Source organism: Artibeus jamaicensis, unplaced genomic scaffold, assembly GCF_021234435.1.
Source record: "Artibeus jamaicensis isolate MK-2021 breed Jamaican fruit bat unplaced genomic scaffold, CSHL_Jam_final contig_540, whole genome shotgun sequence".
Classification (NCBI taxonomy): domain Eukaryota; kingdom Metazoa; phylum Chordata; class Mammalia; order Chiroptera; family Phyllostomidae; genus Artibeus; species Artibeus jamaicensis.
The window spans coordinates 698,895-712,685 of NW_026521879.1; the positions used below are offsets into that span (position 1 = coordinate 698,895).

The 13,791-nt window shown below is 34.1% G+C and overlaps 1 protein-coding gene across 1 annotated transcript in view; it reads left to right on the forward strand.

The window, feature by feature from the left end:
• The window catches only part of KCND2 (potassium voltage-gated channel subfamily D member 2), a 554,649-nt gene that overhangs the window by 61,278 nt on the left and 479,580 nt on the right, over positions 1-13,791 (forward strand). The gene's annotated exons all lie outside the window — the stretch shown is intronic.

Here is a 13,791-nt window from a genome sequence, read left to right on the forward strand (position 1 = left end):
CTTATGAGGTGTTAAAAAAAGATTTCCCAATTGCTTAGGTGGTCAATTCATTTTTAAGCTTTCACTCAGTATTTGGCACTATTGAGTATTAACTTTGTGCTACACTTTCAGTTAATTTTTAGAACTACCCTATTTAGTACATACTATTATTCTCACTTTGTAGATGAGGGACTTAGTGGTTATAGAGATAAAGTAATTTTCCAACAATCAGACAGCTTGTAAATAATGAAGCCGGGAATCTAACCAGTGTTGCCTTTTTCCGATGTAAGCATGCTTAGGTTTTGTGCTATAGATAGATGAATGTGCTGAATTACAGCCTCAAGTATATTAGTATATAAATTTATCTTAATAGTAAATAAAAGCAGGAAAATATTATCAAGAAATGTGGTAAATTTCTAATCTATAGGTTGCTTATCTTTTGTTTTCACATCTTGGTTCTTAGCTTCAAAACAGGGAAATAATTATCTGAGTTTATGTATAAGAAGCATAAATGTACTAAAGTGTTTGCCCTCAGGTATGAAGCATATAACTATACCTTCAAATTCGTCATAGTTATATATTCCTTATCATATAAATTATGTGAGTTAACAAATATACTTCAATAAATTTGTATTTAGCATTTGCAAGCCTCAATTTTAGTACTTTTGAACATATTTGTTTTTATCTCACTAAAGTCCTTTGGGAAATGCCATAAAAATATTCCACTAGAAATTGTTCAGTTGGTTACTTATTTGCCTTGTCTTAATTCAGTTAGAATCCCATGAATCTGCTAATGGGAAGCTATTGCAATCTACTATCAGGGAAATAAAATAATCAAATGCAGTGAGATGAAACTACAAGATAATAAAAAAATAACTAGCTGAGTATGTTTTTATACCTATACATACTTTCTGATTCAGAACCTTATTATGGATTTTCCTTGCTATTTAAAATTTAAGCTAAATCTCTCAAGATTATTCTGATGCAGTTTTCATGAAAATTCATAATTTAACAAACTTTACAGTAAGAAAATATTGTTTTCCCAGTAGAAAATAGAGGAATTTTGCCCAATAAAATAAAATATATTTTATTTTCTGGTTATTTTGTATTGTCTGAACTAAGAACCCTGCTTTTTCAAGTCATTCTTGACAACGAATGAACTATTTTGAGCTCCAGAATTTGCGATGATTTGATAAAAATCTTTCAAATTATTTTTAAACTGACCATCTAGATGCCAATAATTCATTGCGTGTAGGCTGTGGAGGAAGTTCTTTATGCTATTATCTATGCAATTAAAAGTTTTTTCAGAGTCCAGTGAATTTCTGAATTTAGAAAAATCTGGAAAATACTTGCTGATTCTGCTGCAAATTTTTCCAGGATCCATGTTGTTTAATTATTCATGACTTTAAAAGTGGCATATATTACAATTTATATTACATCATTAGATTATTAAATAGAATGTAATGCTCCATTAATATTCACCTCTAGTAAGTGTTTCCCATTTGTCCGTGTCTTTTGATTTGCTATGAATAAAGCAAGATCTATGAAGGGAGTATATGGATCCAGTCTCTAGAACTATACAGCTATAGTTGAAACCCGAGCTCCCCATTCACTTGGTATGTAAATCTTGGTCAAGTTGCTTGAATTTGTTATGCGTCACTGTCTTTCTCTGTAAAATGAGGATCATAAAATACCTACTGTAGATGGATGTGGTAAGGACAAAATGAGTCCATCTATTTAAAAACTTAGAAAAGTGCCTGACACATTTTTTAAAAATCACTAAGTGTTAGCTAACATTACTAGACTCAAAATAGACTTTTTCATCAAAATTAAACACAAAAGCTGCTGATTTTTTTAAAAGGTGTCCATGTACTCAAATAAAAAATGATGAATGAGTTCCATTTTAGAATGTGAAAAATGATAGAACAATCATACAGGTGCAAAAAATTAATATATGTAGATATTTTGCCATTTCATTTTTATGCTACTGTTTTAAAATAGAATACAATGCTTTCAACACCTCATGAAGGATTTTAAAAAGAGACTATAAAGCGTCAATATTGTTAACTATGTAAGATCCACATACAAACCTAAATGAAACTAATCTGAAGACAAAAAATAGCAAGAAAATTAGGGTAAGAATAACCTTTTTGAGAAAGGTTACACATTGCACTCTGTAATGTGTTTGATCTTTCTTAATCATTTCCTTAGGATTCCAAAACAATATTATTTACCTGTGTTTTAGCTTTTAACATTAGATTTTAACATTACGTTTAACAGCCATAACAGCATGAAACATTTAAAACAATTTTTACAGATTTACATTTTAATTAAATGTCCTATTGAACTTCCTCACTTTTAGTATAGGAAATAGATAGTAATATTTAAGTAAGTTCATTATGTTACAATTAGTCAATATGACTGTAGTTCGTAATGTAATGGATCAAGGTAAAGGTCTTTTGTTTTTCTTTTAAAAGTATAGTATTTTTAAAAGTATAGCAGTGTTCAAAAGGTTGAACACTTTTATCTTGGTAGTTTTAAATATTATTTTGCCCTTGAACTTGTATTCCAAGACTGCTTTTTCATTACAACAACAAAATAGGGAAAGAAGGAGGGAGGAAAAGAGTGAGAAAACATGTATGTAGTTGAGGGAGGCATTATACGGCATATTTTACTGGTATGTACCATATTTACAGAAGTAATCAAATAGGTGTTTTTGCTTTGTTTTAGCTCTCATAATACCACAGGTAACTGAAGAAATTAATAACCATTAGAAAGTAGGAACCAACCCCATAATTTATCTTCTAAAAGAACATACAATAATTTATCATATTAAAAGAAAAATGTCATCATAATAAATTATCATGTGGCTTCCATGAAATAAGTGAAAGAATTCACAGGACTCTTAAAAATTGCCCTGATATCACTTAACATGACAGTATCAAGATCCATCAATTTTGTCACAAATGGCATTATTTCGTCCTTTCTTACTGATGAGTACTTGTCCATTGTCTATATGCACAATATATATACATCTTCTTTACCCAATCATCCTTCTTATTCAAGCAGATGAAGGGGGTCAAATATATGTTGATGGAAGGAGACAAAACCTTGGATGATTAGCACACCACACAATGTATAAATAATATTATAGAATTGTACACTTGAAATGTACATAATGCTATTAACCAATGTAACCCAATATATTTAAGTAGAAAATAAAACCCTGAGACCTGAGACACTCATCAAAGTACCATACTCTAAGATTTTTAAATACCTGATTTCATCCCATTTTCTCTAGCAATAGTTCCCTTTTTTCTTTTTGCTACTTTTTAAAATTTCATTTGTATCCCATTCTGCTCTACTTTCAATTTCTTCACCTCCATATCACTACCTCCTCTTTGGGGTCAGGGATTTTTATGAAGGTGGTCTAGATTCTTACCTAATTGTTACCTTATTCTTACCTAATTGTTCTGTTGCCTTTAACATTTTTAATGCCCCTCCACTGCCTGGTCAATTTAAGTTAATATTATTAGCTCTACTACCTACTGTAGTGGTATTAGTAGAACATAAACTAAGAAGTTAACATCAAAATCAGCTCTTTACTTCCACCAAATTAATATAATAATAAAAAATTACAACTTGTGGAATTATCTTAAAATATTTCTAACTGTAAGCCAGTGATCAGCTCTTATTATAGCATAACAAAGCTAATTTTCAGCATTGCCAAATATGAGAGACATAAGGCAATACCCTACATAGATTTTATTCATGCTTAAAAAGAAGTTATATGTTTAGAAGCAAGTATGAGGAGACTAAATGTGTCAAGAAAAAGTAGGTAAATGTGGCTGAAGTTTCTTAGAAGGTTCTTTATTAAATGTAAGAAATCTAAACACAGTTAGCTTTTTTTGTTTGTTTTAATTTAATCAAACAGTGTTTCCAGTATAACTGAATGGCTATTGAAGGCTTTAAATCCTGTACTTGTTAATAAAGGCTTCACTGAATGTATAATACTCTGGCATCACGGTTTGGAGCTTCTTTTAAAGGCGTCTTTCATAAAACTTGGGACTGAAACTAGCTCTAGAAGACCACATGGAGAGCTACACAAAAGAGAAACAAATTATAAAAGCTCACTGTTACTTGGTTGCTTAAAATTTCTCTCTTTCCTCTTTCTTAATTAAAAAAATTGAGATTAATCACTGTTCTACTTTAGTTTATATGGCCTATATAGTTGGCAATTTTATATAAAGGGTCACAAGAAATAATTTTAAAAGTGAAAAAAAAAAGAACTAGACAATCTTTTGAAGTTAAACAACTAGAAACTTGGGGAACATGAGAAAAACCAATTATTTTAACACATTCAAAATCATGTCACTTCACATAGTATTTTAAGCTATGTAAATCAATACACCCAGCCAGAATTGTTGTGAACAGTCCTCAGTGTTTTTTATATCTTCAAAAGTTCATCTTCATCACAGGAATTCCAGGTATCACAGTATTGATTGGAAGAGCGTGGGGCTAGAAGTACATAGACCTGGCTCTGATTCTGTTGCAGCCACTTGCTTCTTCTCATTGTTGTTCCACTGCGTTATGAAAATTGAGCTCAGCAGGATTAAGTTATCTGTAAGATGCAGTTAATCATTCATTCCTTGACTTCTTCATAGGTGTATTACAAGATTTAAATTAAATATTATTTGTCTTTATATTGTAAAGCATTTATAATAATCAGAGGCTATTATAACTACAGATTAATTTGTCTCATTATGTTCTGATGAGTCTTCACTGTCCCATGAAGCTCAGTTTTTTTTCACACTCCAATCATCCACCTTGCAGCTGGTTATTGTCAATCATCACAAGAAATAGATAAAATATGGACAGATTATTAGAAATTTAATCCCATTTGTTGATAAAAAACACAAACCTTAATTAATCCAATAAATATATTTTCTAATAAAGCATTTAAGACTTTTGCCATAATGGTATAGTTTGAAAGGTAAGAAAATATAAGAAAAAAATCGTACCTGTATAAAGGACACATGGACAAAAACTGGGGGGGTGGAAATGGGAGGGATGTGGGGAGGGCTGGGGGGGTGAGATGGGATGGGAGTAAAAGACAGAAAACTGTACTTGAACAACAATTAAAATAAAATAATAGCCCTGGCTAGCTTAGCTCAGTGGATTGAGCGTGGGCCTACAAACCAAAGGATCGCAATTCAATTCCCAGTCAGGGCACATGCCTGGGTTGCAGGCCAGTTCCCAGCAGGGGACACATGAGAGGTAACCATACATTGATATTTCTTTCCCTCTCTCCTTTCCTTTTCCTCTAAAGATAAATAAATAAAATCTTTTTGAAAAAATAAAATAAAATAATAAATTATAAAAAAGGAAAAATTGTAGAAAAATTGAATTTTTTTCCAAAATACGATCAGTGATTTCATAAATTTTGAATCTTTGAAATTTAACAGATTATCTTATAATTAGTCTTCAATTATGATCAACACAGATATTTTAACTAGCAATTCCATCCATAATACCATTTTGGAACTGGATTCGGTAGAATTAGCTGTCAACATTAATAAAAATAAGTTATTGTTGCCAAAATTCTGCTTCATTTTATACATTTGTAGACAATCTCTGAGGGCCATCTTCCCACATACTTTACAAAACAGCTTTTGGCATTTTAGATCATAACAATTTGTCAGGAATGTTAGTTTTTTTAATTTTAAAATGTCATATAAAGATAATCATTTTTATTTTATGTAAATGAGTTGTAATCAGAATTTTGCTTGCTACATATGTGTCAAAAAACCTAGGTTCTTGAGATAATATATTTGTTTAACATTTTATGTAATTTTTATTTTGGTTTTCTGTTACAATGAAGAGCTCTTTAAAAGAAACGTAGGAAAAGCTAAGTTCATAAGAAGAAATAAGGTCTTGAATCCATACCACATGAGCATCAAAATGGGTAAAATGACATGGCACATAAGCCTAAAGAAAGAATATTTAAGCATTAAAAAGGAAATGTTGAAATATTTTAATGGATGCAGTTTTGAACGGGAATGTGCTTATGCTACCTATTATATGGGCTAGAACTTCTCTCACTTACTAGTGGTTTCATGGTCATTGATTTTCATTTTGTCCCAAAATGTTGGATTTTCTAATAATTTCAATCATATGTCTATAGCATTCTTTGCCTTATTTTTCTGATCACTCTCATTTGTTTAGTTCTAGTATATTTCTGCAGTAACTGATATATCCTTACCTAGAGAGACGGTGACTTTTCCTGACTTGAAGGACACATTTTAATCAAGGTCAGAAGTAAAAGTTACCTCCTGAGAGCCTAAAACAAACCACTCAGTGACAGTCAGCAAAACCATACTTTCCATATACTAATGTTTGTCCTAAGAGTCTGGGCACCATAACTGGTGTGTAAATGTTTACCAAGTTTCCACTGTGATCACTTGCCCTCCCAAAGGGACAAGGGAGTATGTGGCTCACTTCATCTTAAAATTCTAACAGTCACTGGGGATGGCAGTAGTAACAACTTATTTGCATCACTCCCTGGACATACATGGTAAAACACCATGTATCTTTCTCACATATAAATTCTTTAGGCATAAGATTTGAGTTGGTGTTGCAGTAAATAAAGGAAAACTAGCTTTTCCCTTTTTCCCAACTCTTTTCCTAAGAGTAGGGTAATTTCATGGTTCAGGGATCTATTCTGCAAGATAGATGTGACAAGCACCAGATGTGGAAATGTCTCCTTGAGGACTACTGCTCGACTGTGCAAAGTCCCTGTCAATCCCATCCCTTCCCCACTAAAGAGGTGAAGGCATGGAGGGTAGAATTTGGTTTCAGGAAGTAATCCAGATAGGAGGCACAAATGGCCCTGGCAGCAAGTCATAATTGGTCTGCTTCTTTTAATCTCATTTACTTCTTCCTTTTCTTCTCTGGCAGCAGTAGTATGGGGATTGCCATTTAATAGTAAAATTTATCCAAAGGGACTACATTAGAAGCACAATTTAATTACTAAACTCAGTATAATTGTGGTTTTTCTCCTATTTGGCTAAATACTTAATCCAGTTTAGGGAAGCACAAAGAAGCAATATCACAACTAATATTTCTGTATAACATAAAAACTTATCCTAATATAAAAACTCCAAACCACACAACAAAATTATTTTTTGCTTTACTCTATTATTTAAGTGGCTTAAACATAGTTACATTTTAAAAATATTTTCCATCTCATTTATTTGTCACAAGAAGTATTCAACCAGAAGCCATCAAACCCCTCATCAAGAATGTAATTCATTTAAAGATAGGATGGGTAAGTAAATTGGATAATGTGTAAAGACATTTCTAAATCTGAGAGTCTATGATTCTGTTAATAGTCACTCCAATTTCCTACCCTTCAGATTTCCCCTAGATTGTCCACATTGTCAACCAAAAAGAAAGTGACCTTTTTTTCAGTTATGTATGTTAAATTGAGCTCTTTCCAGGTCCTTTGACACATTCTGTCTTGTATCTGTATGTTCTTCCCTAAGAATACATTGTTCTTTGAATGTAGGGTCCATATATGGTAGAAATATGTATTTTCCACAGTGCATTAGCACAGGGACATATCCATGGCAATATTATTCATTTTAAAGTGGATAAATAATTGCACAGGGCATTCAAATTATAAGTGTTGATTAATCTAATAAATTTCTTCTGTGTATAAAAGCAATTACAGTTATTTCAGTTTTTTAATTGAGTACTTTTCTGAAACAATCAGTTGTACTAATGGTAGAGGGAAGACATGGTGAGAAAAAGATTTCCCTTCAGTGTACAGATATGTCCAGTGCAAAGTATCAGCTAAGAAGCTTATTAAGATCTCAAAGTCAGTGAATGCAGGGGTGTGATTGACAAGGGATGACAGACCTGTATTTTTAAAAGAATGACTAGGTAACTCTAATGAACACTAAAATCAAAACATACAAACATAATCCAAGAAATTATTTGCTCTCCAGCAAAGTTTTGTTTATGACCCTAAACTGTTATCCTACATGAAATGAGAAAATTGACTATGCATTGGATATAATTTAGTTACATTTTGTTTCACCTGTTATTATTCTTTGTGGACCTAATATAAGGAAAACAGAAAAATAATAGATATCTCCATGCATCTGTATAATACCACACTACAGGGTATAACCCATATCCCTAAAATAGTATATCATTTACCTTAGAAATGGAAGAAACCATATAACATTTTTCTTCAACTAGTAATTCAACTGAAGTTCTATTATTTATTTAACCTTTGCAAATATGTAATCTAATGCATGGAGGATAGTGAGATCCAAGGTAGCGTCATACTGGGTGGATGTTGTACTAATCTCATTCTAGGACAAAACTGGAATTATAACTAAAATATAGAGTAGTCAACCTGAATAAGCAACTAAAGAGTAACTGAAGAGAAAACTTAAAACTAAAGATTTACAAAAGAAACCACATCAAGATCGGTAGAAAGTGTGGAGGTGCATAAAGGTCTGGTCTTCCATGAGTAATGGCTGAGATTCCTTAGATTCTGGAGGAATATCCCAGCTATGGGGGTTCCCTGAGAAACATGAAGTCTTAACCACAAGCCAGGATCCCCAGTCCAGAGCACTAGAGGTGGGAAGAGGTGCCTACATAATGTCTCACTATGAAAATCAGTGGAGATTCTGTATGCCAGGGAGAGGGGGGAGTGTGCTAGAGACACAGGTACCCTCATGAAGGGCCAGCGCACTAAATCTTATTCACATCCTCTCACCCTGGGCCTCTGTGGAGGAAGGGAGAAACAGATGAGAGTCATGTGAGGAGAAATGGGACTTTGTGGCCCTGGGGAGAGAATTAAAGGGCAGCCACCACAAAAACTGTGCTGAGTCAGTCTCCCACATCATAAACACCATCGTTCTTGAGTGCAGTATCCCCCTCCTTATAGCATCAACCTGGGGGAATGTGATAGTAGTCTTACTCTGTGGGCCTTGCACCTTGCTGAGAATTTAGGCCCATGGAATCAAATTTGGGCAGACCAGGAGCTGTCAATGACTGAATTGTGTAGCTTTTGGGTCTGGGCCATTCCTTCCACCTTTCCATGAACTTGACTGGTGCCTTTCCTTTTGGAGATCTGTTAGCCTCACTCTCCTGGCCCCCAGCAGACCTACCCTCCCAACTCTTGGTGGCTCTACCTATTAAGGTCTGGCCAGAATCTGTGACAGGTTGAGAGTTATGTGGCATAGCTCAGGGTCACTCCTCACAGCTTCCCCCAAGCCTTACTGGGACTTTCCATTCAAGGGAGGACCAGTAGCCCCATCCTCCTGACTCCTGGTGGCCTTGCTGTGCTAAGACCGGGCTCCTGGTACAATCTGGGGTAGGCTGATTTGTATAGCCCTAGGATAGGAGCCATTATTCCCTCGCCACTTGAGTGGTGCAGAGACCTCCTTTCACATAGCCCAGTCTTGGTCAGTTTGGTCCTGATAAATTCTGACATTTCCCTGAAATCCTACCCCACCACACACATGTGCAAACATTTAGTGAGTGGCATCTAGACTTGGTATATAATGGGACAATTACTGAATGGCTCAGACCCATTCTTGGCACTGAGTTGAACCTGTATCTGTCTGGTAAACAACACTAGCCCCTACCTGGTGACTCATTGAGAACATAATTCATGCAATTCAAGTACCATCAGAGGCTCTTTTAGTGACTGAGGCTAATCGGCAGCAGGCAGGCAGAGGTAGGGGGAGGCAGATCTCAGGGTGCCTTGGGACTTTTGATGACCTGACCCAGTGCTGGTAAAAGCCAGCCTTGGTGTGCACTTTGATCCTTTCCACACATACCCTGGCCCAGAAGAAGCAGCCACAAACTGTGGAATGGTTTGTAGCTCCAAACACATTCCCCAGGGCCAAGCATAGGCAGCATCTAACATTGGCTAGCACAAGAGTGCCTCCCAAGAGGACCCAGAAATAACAAACCTAGTGGCTCACTTCAGACAGTATCAGAGCAGGATCCAATTAGCTTCACAAGTGGCACATCCAAAGGGAAATTTCAGCAGACACCAAACCTTGCAGAGGCAAATTCTACTTTGTGTGGTCAGCACCTGCACAGAAAGCTCATACAGTGTGTTTGCAGTTGTCTCTCACCAGTCATTCAGCTTGAGGGTTGATCTCATGCATGAATGGGCATATAGCAATCAAGATTAAATTAAAATAGGAAGGACCAAACAACCACATAAGGGATATTCCTGGAGCATCAAGCTCACGTGATCAAAGAACTGCACCACTAGGTACCACAAGTCTCCTGTTATATAACACCACTCTATGAAGACCAGGAGTCTTCATATATATAGACACAAACACAAAATGGGGAGACAAAGAAACATACTCCAAATGAAAGAACAAGGGAAATCTCCAGAAAGAGTGTTAAATGAAATGGAGGCAAGCCATTGACCAGACATATAATTCAAGGTAATGATTATAAGGATTCTTGAGGAACTTAGTGAGAACTACAACAACATGAAAAAGGACATAGAAACCATATAACAAAACAAATAAATAATGAAGAATACAACATCTGAGATAAAGAATACACTAGAAGGAGTAAACAGTAGTTTGAATGAAGCAGAGGATCAAATCAGCAATTTGGAAGACAAGGTAGAAAAAAACAGCCAGTTAGGGCATCAAAAAGAAAAATGTTTTAAAATAATGAGTATAGCATAAAAGACCTTTGGGATAACATGAAGCAAAACAACTTCCACACCACAGTGGTACCAAGTGGACATGAGAGAGAGAGAGCAAGGAACCAAAGAGCTAGAAGAAATAATGGCTAATTTTTTCCAACCTGGTGAAGGAAAAAGACACACAAGTTCAAGAAGCACACAAGATCTCAAGCAAGATGAACCCAAAAAGGCCCACACCAAAATACATCATAATCAACATGCCAAAGGTTAAAGAAAAAAGGAAAGTTTAAAAGAAGAAATAGAAAGACAGCTATGTAAAAGGGAGCTTCCATAAAATGGTAAGTTGATTTCTCAACAGAAACATTTCAGGCCAGAAAAGATGGACATAAAATGTTCAAAGTAATGAAAAGTAGTGACCTTCAACTAAGATTAATTTACCCAGTAAGGCTATTATTTAAAATAGAAGGAGAAATAAAGAGCTTGTCAGACAAAAAAAAAGCTAAACAAGTTTGTTACCACCAAAATAATATTACAGAAAATGTTAAACTGCAATCTTGAAGATGAACAAGAAGAGTAAGAAAATAGAGGAACATAGTTAAAATAATAAAGTGGCCATAAATAATTAACTGTCATTAGTCACCTTAAATGTAAATGGCCTAATGCTCTAATCAAATGATATAGGGCAGCTGAAAACATAAGAAAACAAGAGCCATATCTGTGCTTTCTGTAAGACAGCCACCTCAGAACAAAAGTTACACACAGACAAAAATAAAATGATGGAAGATGTCATCTCAAGCAAATAGAAATAAAAAAAACTCAAGTGCCAATATTCATATCTAACAAAATACACTTAAAAACAAAAGCTCTAGTAAGAGACAGAGGACTCCACATGAAAATAAAGGAAGCATTCCAACAAGAGCATATAATCCTTATAAACATTTATGCACCAAACATATGAATACCTAAATATATAAAGCAAATTTTGATGCACATAAAGGGAGAGATTGACAGTAACACAGTCATAGTAGAAGATTTTAACACTCCATTGACATCAATGGATAGATGTTCCAGGCAGAAAATCAACAGGGTAACAATAGCCTGAAAGGACACACTAGATCAGATGGATTTAATTGATATCTTCAGAGCATTTCACCACAAAGTAGCAGAATATACATTCTTTTCAAGTGCACATGGAACATTTTCTAGCATAGACCACATGTTAGGACAAAAAAAAATCTCAATAAATTTAAGAACATTGAAATCATATCAAGAATCTTCACTGACCATAATGCTATAAAACTAAAAATCAATTAAAAAACCCAAAAAACACACAAAGGCATGGAGGCAAAATAACATGTTAGTTAACAATGAATTGCTTAACAATGGGACCAATGAAATTGAAAGATACCTTGAAATGAATGAAAATGAGAACACAACTGTGCAAAATCTATGGAACACAGGAAAAGCAACCCTAAGAGAGAAATTCATGGCACTGCAGGCCTACATCAAGAAACAATAAAAATCTCAAATATGTAATTTAACTTTATACTTAAAAGACCTAGAAAAAGAACTACAAATAAAGCCCAAAATGAGCAGAATAAAGGAAATCATAAAGATTAGAGAAAAAATAAGTGAAATGAGAGAGTCTCAGAAAACAGTAAAAAAGATCAATGAAACCAAGAAATGGTTCTTTGAGAAGATAAAAAGATTGACAAACCTTTACCAAAATCATCAAGAAAAAAATGAGAGATGACTCAAATAAATAAAATCAGAATTGAAAGAGATGTTACAACTGACACCAAAGAACTGCAATGGTTTCTAAGAAAATATTATGAAAAAAGTGATATACCAACAAATTTGACAATCTGGAAGAAATTGACAAATTCCTAAAAACATACAAAATTCAAAAACTAAATCTGGAATAAACACAAAATCTGAATAGACAGATTACAACCAATGAAATTGAAGCAGTAGTCAAGAAGCTCCCAACAAATAAAACTTCTGGATGAGATGGCTTCACAGGTGAACTTTACCATACATTCAAAAGATAACTAACACCTATCCTTCTCAAAGTATTCCAACCTCTTTTTACAAGGCCAGCATTATTCTAATTCTAAAACTAGGTAAACAATTTCCAAAAAAGAATATTATAAACCAGTATCCCTGATGAACATAAGATGCTAAAATCCTCAACAAAATATTAGTAAGCCAGATCCAGAAATGCATAAAAATGATACACCATTATCAGTGAAATTTATACTGGGGATACAAAGTTGATACAATATCTTCACATTAATAAACATAATATACCACATAAAATGTTAAAAATCACATGATAATATCAGTAGATTCAGAAAAGCACTTGATAAAATATAGCATCCATTTATGATAAAAACTCTCAGTAAAGTAGGAATACATAGAATATACCTCAACATAATATAGGCCATATTTGGAAAACCCACATCCAACACATACTCAACAGGAAAAAACTAAAAGCATTTTTCTTAAGAATAGAAACAAGACAGGGATGTCTAATTTCACCACTCTTATTCAACATAACCCTGGAAATCTAGCCACAGCAATTAGCAAATAAGAAGTAAAAAAGTGCATCCAAATTGGAAACAGAGAAGTAAAATTCTCATTATTTGCAGTTGACATGATACTGTATATAGAGACCCCTAAAGATTCTACCAAAAAAACTACTAGAACTAATAACTGAATTTAGTAAAATAGCAAGATACAAAATAAATATCCAGAAGTCAGTTGCATTTTCATATACCAATAATGAACTACCAGAAAAATGAAACCAAGAAAACAATCCCACTTATAACTGCATTAAAAATAAAATAAAATACTTAGAAATAAATTTAAACATTGTTGTAAAAAAACCTGTACTCAGAAAATTTCAAAACAGTGAAGAAAGAAACTGAAAAAGATACAAATATGTGGAAGCATATACCATGTTTATGGGTAGGAAGAATTAACATAATTAAAATGTTCATACGTAATGGAAGATCAAGTGTGCAGGGAGAGGGTGGTGGTGCTAAATCTTCACAACCAGTCCTTGCAGCCAACTGGCTTGGGTCAATCCCTCCCACTGATCTGCAAACAGC